General features: G+C 39.0%; 1 long non-coding RNA gene across 2 annotated transcripts; it reads right to left on the reverse strand.

Moving 5' to 3' along the window:
• Nucleotides 1-246: 246 nt before the first annotated feature.
• LOC131251231 (uncharacterized) lies at nt 247-3,430 on the reverse strand. Of its 2 annotated transcripts, XR_009173674.1 has the most exons (4): nt 3,347-3,430; nt 2,140-2,338; nt 1,791-1,871; nt 247-1,474 (listed from the first exon to the last, which is right to left on the reverse strand). It is a non-coding gene; the product is annotated as an uncharacterized LOC131251231 (long non-coding RNA). The 2 variants fall into 2 exon arrangements; XR_009173675.1 differs by lacking the exon at nt 1,791-1,871.
• Between the last annotated feature and the right edge of the window lie 7,338 nt (nt 3,431-10,768).

Here is a 10,768-nt window from a genome sequence, read left to right on the forward strand (position 1 = left end):
ACTGTATTCAAAAGTTTTTGATCATAGTGAATTTTGTGATGGTGTTCTTGTGGTTATTGTTCGTGGGTTATGCTCATTACAATTAAACTGATGATTTGAAATCCTCCTTGTAGGATCCCAGGATCAGAACCTGGTAAATGGGTACCGGGAGCCGAGAATGCGGTTCTACGGAGGCTGTCGGCACCGAATTCGGCGATCGAAAATTTTTGTCAGCCTGGTTTCTGAGTTCGGGGCATGACATCTCCTGTCATATAAAAGCATATAAAAAAGAAAAAGAAAGATAGAGAGACGCGGTTCATACCATGTCCAAGAGCTTTTCTTCTAGTCTAGCTATGACAAAAAGTAAACAATGATTTTCTAGTAGATGCCAACAGTTAAGGTAGCTGCCAAATTAGAAAAGGTGACAACAAAAGTCATTACTTGTTCAGTCTATTTTTTAGTACCTGTTTCTCCATGTGAGATGTAGTTCTCCTACACAAGCCTTGTTAATGTCAAAGAATCTCAGCTAATGAGGGCCATCTTAAATGTGATTTTAAAGGTTTTTTTTTAATCTATTTTTTCAATCTAAGTCCAGTGTACCCCACTGAAAAAGCCCCAAGGCTCACGGCTCCTCACTTGAATAGAATTGCATGCAGCTGCTTCCTGCTTGTTTCAAGAGTTCATGTGAACATTCTGACGCAGATACCAAGCATTTTTCAATCTGTTCTCCATGTATTTCAAGAAACATGTGTCTACGAATCAAAGATCATGATTGCTCAACCAATTTGATTTTGGGACAATTACTTCAAGACAGTAGGTCACATAATTCAATCCGGTTTCAATTTGAGTTCATGTATGTCTCATGTACAATGTCTGATGAAAGCCCATCCTTGCACCTGGTTTCTCCATTAGAACTAGGTACATGGTCTATACATAAATCAAGTCAATACAAAACATAAAAATAAAAATAAAAATAAACAAAACAAAACTAATCATACTCTTCTCATGAAGTTAGTAGCTTTCATAAATCAAGGATGGAATGGACCAAAATTTCCAAGGTGGTAGCTTTTTAAAAAAATTTGTCAGTAGATTAAGCTAAACCCAATGATGATGATGATGATCAGTTTTAGATTCATCAGTGGATTAAACTAAACTTGGCGATGATGATGAAATGGAAAGCCACAAGTTCTAATGAAGATTATTGGCAAAACAGAAGTAACAATGAATGGAGGGAAAAAAAGCACACAAGAGTTTTCTTGTGTGCGGCTGTAATTCTCTTGGATTTGCAACCCACTACATCAAACAGTAACTCTGCCCCAAACTATACATCAGGTACTAACTATGCCCCAACCAAAAGTCTGACCTAAAGAAAACTAATGTGAGAGAGTTAAAATGACAGAAGGAAAAGAAGATGAAATGGAAATGCATAGAACAGCTCTAGAGATACCTGTTATCAGCAACCTTTTGTTCCAACATACAATACCCATTCCTTCATCTACACATGAAAACAAAAGAATATCAAGAAAATAGAAATTTTATTACCAACCATTTTCTTGAGTCCTATGATTTTCATATATCTAGATTTTCTTTCCAGAAAAGGTACTTATATTGCATGTTTATGTAACTAAATTTGCAATTTAAGAAAACACAAGTGAATGTTTTAAATTCATTTTTCTGACATAATCAACACCCAAACAATACATCATGACTTGAAGTGAAGCAAGGAAGAAACAATTTGGTCATTTTAGTTTATAAGTACAATTAATTGCAATTCATTTTGACAACACATTCACATTAAAAATTTGGTTTACCTAATCTGTGAGAGCCAAGTTAGCATAAAAAAAGGAATAAATGGTCCTAATATCTTCCCAGTAGCCATTAAATAGATATGCCTGCCAAGTTATGAATGTGGCAGCCTTGTTAGAGACTTCTACTACTATGGTTTAAATGCCCAATTTTTGTTCTCAGAAAACTGAGACCAATATATGGTTCCTTTCTTTATATAAAGGCTGACTGGAACCTGATAACTCACTCTTAGGCCTAGAAAGGTGCCAACAATTGTAGTAGCAACCCCCTTGTAAACTGGCCTTTGAGAGAATCTACAATTTTTTTAAAAGAGATAATCTACAATAATATAGAGGATTTTGAGGAATTCATTACCTGAACATTGTATTCTTCAGCAGCCATTGGAATGATCTCTGATCCAAAATCCATTAAATGTAGAATTCGATGTGCTTGGAAAAAGAAAAGGGTTGTGGAGAGTAGTCCATCCTCTGCAAGAGCCACCCAATGGACTACAGAAGCTTATGAGCTTGTGTTAATGTTTAACACTGCAGAAGCTTTAGGTTACCTTGCAATGCTGGCAAAACAATGGGTAGATTGTATCATCTTTCACCACAACAAGGGCACACTTTCTAATTAAAACAACCCACTATGTTTTAGTTGAAATGAAATGACATTAGCTCACATGAACGGTGGTAATGAAAACAACATTACAGATCAGGTGAGCAAATTTCCAACATGAGAGATCAACCTCTGAGTGCACATGCATGCACTCAATGTTGCTCTTTTACAATCATAATGGCTACCTTAGTATGATGCCTGGCTAGAAGTGTTGCAATTTAATGCAATACCTCAATTTGAGTAAGCATCCCATTCACTAGATAAGTATGGAAAAAACCAGTATACTGAATATCACCATCTAATCAATACAAAGTGGTAAGACAAGCATTGTCCCATTGACTAACTTATAACATGAAAAAAGGGAACTTTTCTGTCATGCTTTCTCCTTTTTACTCTTTTAGAAGCACAATAGGTATGTTACTGAAAATTATTGAGAGGATGCAAGCCCCAAATAATCATGAGGATGCAGGCCCCAAACCTCAGCCAAGTAATCATGAGGATGCGGGCCCCAAATAAATGGACAAGGTTATGATGATGATGACGAGTGTAATGAGAATTGGATTACACTCTTGAATAAAAATCAATAGAAAAGAGTTTTTATACTGTCAGTGTAATCGATGGAAAAAATAGTAGTGCATATTACATATCAACTTTCACAGCGAGGAATCTATCTGGCAATTGTTCATGTTCAAAAACAAAAGCAATCAATGGTGTTTCTCACTGTTTGGACTGTTATCAACGTAAGACAAGCAACCAAATTTCAAGTACTTAATTATATTAGACAATCCAACATGTGGATCCACTGAATAACAGAAACAACTTATTCAATCACAGATAAGCATATGTGCATTCAATGACATAAACCAAGCCCCAAAACAGATTGAGACAAAGCAATATTTGAAATGAAAACTGAAAGTTAAGAACCTTGGATCAAATTATATGAAAATCAACAAATTGAGCATACCTGTAACTGCGACGATCCCTCCTATATGGAGCATCATGGTATAACGAATGCTCACTGCTCCGAATCCATCGTACTTGTGGAGGGCTCCTATTGCTATCTGCATTCATACCGAAAAAACCACCAAAAAGAACTATAACACCACAGACTCAAAACCACCACCAGCAACAGGAACCCTTAGATCCAAAACCACCGACTGTTCCTACTACTCCCTGTCCATATCACCCACAAAACCAAGCCACCTCCAATCAAAAGGGCATTTTGAACTCAATTATTGTAAGAAATACCCCAACAACCACCCACTGCAATAACAGTAAATAGTACAGAAACACCGCTCAAATATTACCAAAACAAAATAAAGAAACGCCAATCTCCAACACAATTAGAAAACAAAGCAAATATCCCTAACTTCAGTCTCAACCTTCACCTCAACTTCTAGTAAATTTCCATTAATGTCATTCTCCATTCTTGGAAAATCTTTCTACATAGAGATCCAAAACCCATTAGCCAAAAAAAAGAAAAGAAAAAGAGAGAGACATTAAATCCCTAAATCCCCAAATTTTTTCAATCGGTATTGAGATTTAGAGAGAGAGAGAGAGAGAGAGAGAGAGAGAGAGAGAGAGAGAGAGAGAGAGGATGCGTGAGAGAAAGAGAGGACCGAGAGAGACAAAGAGAGAGAGAGGATGCGCGAGAGAGAGAAGAGGGCGTTCACAACAGATGCATTGGAGACAGAGGGAGGAAAATGAGAGAGATGGAGCAGAGATCGGGAGGGAGAGAGAGGATTAGGGAAAGAAGAGCTTTCCCAAAGCTCTGATTAGGGAACAGAGAGAGAGAGTGAAATACGGGCTTTGGGCGCGACTCTGTTGTGAGCGCGCGCCCAAATTTGGGGTATTATGGACGGATGGACGTAGGAGGTTTAATCAGGGGATCCGTGGGGCCCACCATGACGTATTTCGTTAATCCATTCCAATCTATAATTTTAATAAATTATTTTAGTTTAGAACACCAAATTTCAGGTATATTGAAGGCCCAAGTGGACCACACCATAAGAAGCAACAATAATTTAATATCAATGTTTCCTACCGTGTGGTCCACTTGAGCTTTAGATCTAGCTGATTTTTTTTTCATCCTCTAAAGTAATATTTACAAATATATAAACGGCTTAAATGGAACATATAGTTTTTTTAGGCCTCATAGAGCCCCTTACAACACTATTAATTATTAATAGTGTATCAACTTTTTAACTACGGATTAAAACTGCAGCAATAATAGCTAAGGTTTATATCTGTAGTAAAAAAGAAACATGGTCTGAATCCTTTGCCCCTTTTTTTGGTAGTGGAATCAGGACGCAATCAAGGGCCATTCGCTAAATACTTATAGGATTGTGGCATTGTCGCTCAGTACACTATGCCTGGTACTCCAAAGCAGAATAGAGTGGCTGAGAGATGCAATCGCACCCTTATGGATATGGTGCGAAGCATGGTCAGCAATTCGACATTGCGAGAATCTCTGTGGGGTGATGCAATCAAAATCGTAGCTCATATACTAAATAGGGTTCCCAACAAAGTAGTAAACAAAACTCTTTTTGAGTTGTGGAATGGGAGAAAACTAAGTCTCCGATATCTACATGTTTGGGGTTGTCTTGCTGAGGCCAAAATTTATAACCCGCATGAAAAGAAGCTTGATCCTAGAACTGTAAGTTGTTTCTTCATTGGATACCCAAAAAGATCAAAAGGCTATCGATTCTACTATCCTTCCCACTCCATCAGGATTGTTGAGACTGAGAATGCCAGATTCATTGAGGACATCGAAAACAGTGGGAGCACGAACATAAGAAATTTTGTATTTGAGGAACAAAGGACTGTGGCTCCTGTCATAGTCAATCCAGATCACGTGGACATTAATGAGGCAGTCGATTCTGCAGTCACTACAGAGCACCACATAGAACCTCATATATAAACCACTGATGAGGAAAATCAAGATCAGACCCAACAAGTTAAACTATTGAGAAGATCTGAACGAGAGAGAAGCCCTGTAAATCAAGACGATTACATCGTATACTTATAGGAGCACGACTTTGACATGGGGGTGGAAAAAGATCCTGAATCCTTTACACAAGTCAAACAAAGTGTTGATCCTTCTCGTTGGTTTGATGCCATGAAAGATGAGTTAAAATTCATGAAGGACAATAAAGTATGAGATCTTGTAGAGTTACCCACTGGAATAAGGCTGATTGGTTGTAAATGAATATTTAAAACCAAACGGGACTCAAAAGGTAATGTCGAACGATATAAAGCTAGACTTATTGCCGAGGGTTTTAACCAATGTGAGGGCATTGACTTTAAAGAGACTTTCTTACAAGTATCCAAGAAAGACTCATTCAGGATCATAATGTCTCTTGTAGCTCATATGGATTTAGAGTTACATCAGATGGATGTAAAGACTTCATTTCTCAATGGGGATCTGAATAAGAATGTGTACATGTTGCAGCCCGAAGGTTTTGTAGCTACTGGCTCAGAACATTTGGTTTGCAAACTTAAGAAGTCCATTTATGGGTTGAAACAGGCATCCTGACAGTGGTACCCTAAGTTTCATGAAGTAATTTTCTCATATGGCTTTGTAGAAAATACTGTTGATGAATGCATCTACATTAAAACTAGTGGGAGTAAGTTTGTTATAATGATTTTGTATGTTGATGACATTCTGTTGGCTAGCAATGATACCAGGATGTTGAGCGACGCCAATAAATTCTTATCTCAAAGGTTTAAAATGAAAGACCTTGGTGAAACTTCTTATGTCATCAGCATTGAGATTCGCCGTGACAGAACACTTGGACTGCTCAGCCTGTCACAAAGGGCCTATATTAATAGGGTACTCGAAAGGTATGATATGCAAAATTGTGCTTCAGGAAAGTCGCCCATTATGAAGGATGACAACTTTGGTCTATTTCAGTGTCTAAAGAATGATTTGGAAAAGAATCGAATGAAGAAATTTCCGTACGCATCAGTAGTAGGGAGCATCATGTATGCTCAAGTTTGTATGCGACCGGACATTGCCTTTGTCACTGGAATATTGGGAAGATATCTATTTAATCCAAGAATGCAACATTGGATAGATGTGAAGAGAGTATTATGGTATCTTCAGAGAACGAAAGACTTTGGACTCACGTACAGAAGATCTGATCAGTTGGAGTTGATTGGATATTCAGACGCAGACTTTGCAGGCTGCGTTGACACTAAGAAGTCTACTTCGGGATACATCTTCATGATAGTGGGAGGAGCTGTGTCATGGAAAAGTGTGAAATAGTCTACCATAGCCTCATCCACTATGTAAGCTAAATTTATTATCTGTCATGAGGCATCTACTCAGGCACTATGGTTACAGAGTTTCTTCTCAGGTTTGCGGATACTGGAGCATATCTCGAAACCATTGAGAATATTTTGCGATAATTCAACTACTATTTTCTTCTCTAGTAACAACAAGCATTCGTCAAGGTAGAGGCATATCGACATCAAGTACTTTGTTGTAAAGGAAAGGGTTCAGAATCATCAAGTGTCCGTAGAATTCATCGGCACTAAGTAGATGATTACAGATTCGCTCACTAAAGGGTTCCCTATCAAGCCATTTCAGGAGCATTTAACATTCATGTGAGTCATTGATCCCACATATATTTTCAGTTAGTGGGAGTTGAGCGTATTTTATTTTTTCTCAGACACTTAGAGATCTCGTTTTATACAGTTTGTTTGGATGATTTTGATATAAGGATATATTTCTACTTCTCTCTATATATATATATATGCACAAATTTTGAGTAAGTAGAACTACAGTCGTGTCTCGTTGGGGACATGTAAAAGCTTTAGGACTTCTTAAGGATAAGCATATATCATCACACTTAAGTGTGCAATCCTTATACCACATTTCTTAGTTCGTAATCTATGTCGCTAAGATTGAAAGTATTTGTGATCGCGCTTAGACTCACTTTGCCTAAATTAAATGTTGTGATGACTACCGCGTTTCGATACTGACTGTCTTGATGGACCAGATTGAATAGCATTACTCATACTGTCCAACTGTTTCATTGGTTAACCATTTGGATATTTTCTTAAAAGATTAAAACTTGTTTTCAAAATAATTCTATATGATTATCATTGACGTTTCTCAATGAGGCCCAAGTGGGAGAATGTAAGAACTCTATTTAGTGGGCCTTATTGATCAACAGTCTGGATTGTCATTCAGCTGGACTGGATGATTGAGTAGACCAGTGGGCCCCACTTCAGGTGATGCGCTGTGTAGTTTATTTGCACAGCTCTACGTACAAGGGCTGGAATGCTATAGCTGTCTTACGCAGACAGCTATTTGAGTTGAACTAGGATGCTACAATGTGGAGCGTGGGTGAGAGAGTTGTGATGGATTTCAAACTCTCTCTCCACAGACTCTATGTAAGATAGCTAGGTCCCCGATCCTACACCACGGCAGAAATTCGAGTCCTATCTTGTAAATTGTAGAAAGGGTGTGAAGGAGAGAAAGATCCTAAGCTCTACAGGAATTCTGGTATTCTTATCCGGCTTCCATGGTGGCGTCTCAGCTAGGTAAGCTATTTGACCTCTTGATCACCATGTCCTATGCATAGCTAGATCCATGGGCCTATTCCGCATATAGATTATGTCCCACAATATCTTAAAGATATTTTTATCCACATCCTATTTCTCATGCAATGTCACATGTTACCCTCCTATTGGTGGCCAAAAATAGGGTACAACAAGTAAGCCTTAGGAAGGTTTCAATAGTGGGATTCATTGTCTCCACTTTTATGGTGTAGTGAACTTGAGTTTTGAATCTGCCTCATTTTTTGGCTCATGCCCTAAAATGACCTCGAAAAATGGATGGATGGTGTGGACATAACACATGCATCATGGTGGGTCCCACAGAACTTGGTAACATTAACAGAGGTGGCATACCATGCAGTCTGCTTCCCTAAATCATCATGCTCTTCCTCAAGCGAAATACCTCGATTGGCATGGTGTGACGAGTAATACCCAGCTCCTTAGAAATTATTGAAAATTTGCAAAAGTGGCGTGTAATTAATTCAACATACCGTTCACATTACAAGCACCCATTTTGCTGTATATAACGAACAAAATATTTGCTTTTGTCTGATTATATAACTATTAGATTACTGGACATTTATTATATGCTAAAAATAAGTTCAAACAACAAACGTCCACGATTTGTTCAACCAATACATTGTTTAGACTCGACCGACAGTGGTTCGGTAATTAAGTTGACTTAAGTTAATCTATACCATATGTGCAAGTTCTGTGTGCCTGCATATCAAGCCTCATGCACAGGCAGAGCATCAAATAACTCCCCTTTCACTAGAGGAAGGTGGATTAGGTGTTACCGGGTAACCCACTGTGTTTCCCTGATCGTGGTGCCCACTTTGATATATTTTTTGGGCATGGTCCCAAAAAGGAAGCATATCCAAGTCTCAAGTGGACCATTAAACGCCTACCATTAAAAACTTACTAAGGCGCCCAAGGATATGATAAGTTTCTCCATATCATTTTAGGGCATGTCGTCATTAAATGCCCACCATTAAAAACTTCCTAAGGCCCACTGCAATGTCTATTTTCCATCCTACCTATTGACGAGGTAAAGGAAAAACACAAATATCAGCCTGATTCAATCCTATTTTGTGGTTCACTTAAGATTTGGATATGCTTCAATTTTGGAATCATGCCCTAAAATAAGCTGGAAAAACTGATGGACCGCATACAAAACATACATGGAGGTGGGCCGGTCAGTGAAACCCCACTGACGTGTTACCTGGGTAACACCTAATCGGTTCCCTTCCCTGCAGGCAATTACTTCAAGAATGCAGGGTTCCATAAGACTACATGTGATTGAATACCACGACATCTGCCAGCATCTACTGCCGGTGGAATACGATGCACATGCAAATTTTAGAATATAGATGGGAGATGTGAGAAGTGATTCCCACCCACAGGCAATGGACGGTCAGAGATATTTTGGTTCATAATCTCATGGGAGTCATTAGGTACACCAAATATTATATTACGTTACCAAACTTGTGCTAATTTCCTCCAACCCGCCTTTGAAATTGATACCTAGAGGCGTCCTGACTGTTCCAAAGTCAAAGCTCCACATGCCGATCTTTGAACGTATGCGGAAAGGCTTTCATACTCTGGCGGAGCGTGATTCTTGATATTTAGACGTTACAAAATTATAAATGTAGAAAATGGGTAACTCAAATCAAACCGTCCAATTCATCTGCCTATAGTAGATGGGCCATAAAGTGCAAATTAGGCTGATTTGATTTACTCATGGCTAGTTATTTGAATGGACGGTTGGAAATGAAGATTGTCAATGGCATGATTTAAATACTAAATGTTCACTAATTAGAGGCTAGGATCGTTCATGTAATAGAATATTTGATTATGATCCCTGCATAGATGGTCGCTTGATTTGGACAGTTTAATTTGAATTCATGTATGCCGCATACTTATGAACGTGTGTAATTTATAGGTGCTTGCGAACCGACCGCCTCAACTAGAGTATCAAATACCTCCCTCATGCATATATAATATCCAGAGAGAGGGTAACAACTCAACCATTTTGTTTTTGTTTTTTGTTTTTTTTTTTTGTTTTTCCCTCCACCTTCATCATGACAACTCTTTTAGAAGTCGCTTCCCCCATATCCAATCTTCTCTCAGCAAATTAGCAAGAGTACTCTCTCTCTCTCTCTCTCTCTCTCTCTCTCTCTCTCTCTCTAACAACAAACATGGGAAACTCTTTCCTCTCCAATCTTCTCTCTGAAAATTAGCAAGAGTACTCTCTCTCTCTCTCTCTCTCTCTCTCTCTCTCTCTCTCAAACAACAAACATGGGAAATTATTTCCCTTCATGTCTCAATCCTAATTCCAGCTCCCCAGTGACGCTATTCTTCTGGGATGGCACGACAAAGATGCTCACAGGAAAGCGGTTAGCCGGCGAGCTTATGTTCCAATTCCCTGACCAGATAATCTGCCACGCTGACTCCTTCTACATCGGCCGCCCAATCCAAGCACTATCAATTGATGAAAAGCTAGAGAAGGGTGAGACGTACTTTGTTCTTCCTGTCGACCCATTCGCAGGCCGGGTCCTATCGACCGCCTCTCTTGCCACACTGTCTCCAAATCCAAAACGCAGGGTACCCATCAGTCCCTCTAACCACCCATTTCAGTATATCAAGGGAAGCAATGGTCAGATGATGATCAAGGTTTCGCCAGAGTTCTTGATGAAAATAATCTCCGGAGGAGGCGAACAAGGGTGTAACTCTACCAATAGTCCTTTGTGTAGTACGCCGGAGCTGCGGAAGCAATACAAGCTGCTGGTGGGGTCCAGAGATCAGGTGTGGTCACCTAAGC

Source organism: Magnolia sinica, chromosome 7 (assembly GCF_029962835.1).
Source record: "Magnolia sinica isolate HGM2019 chromosome 7, MsV1, whole genome shotgun sequence".
Taxonomy (NCBI): Eukaryota; Viridiplantae; Streptophyta; class Magnoliopsida; order Magnoliales; family Magnoliaceae; genus Magnolia; species Magnolia sinica.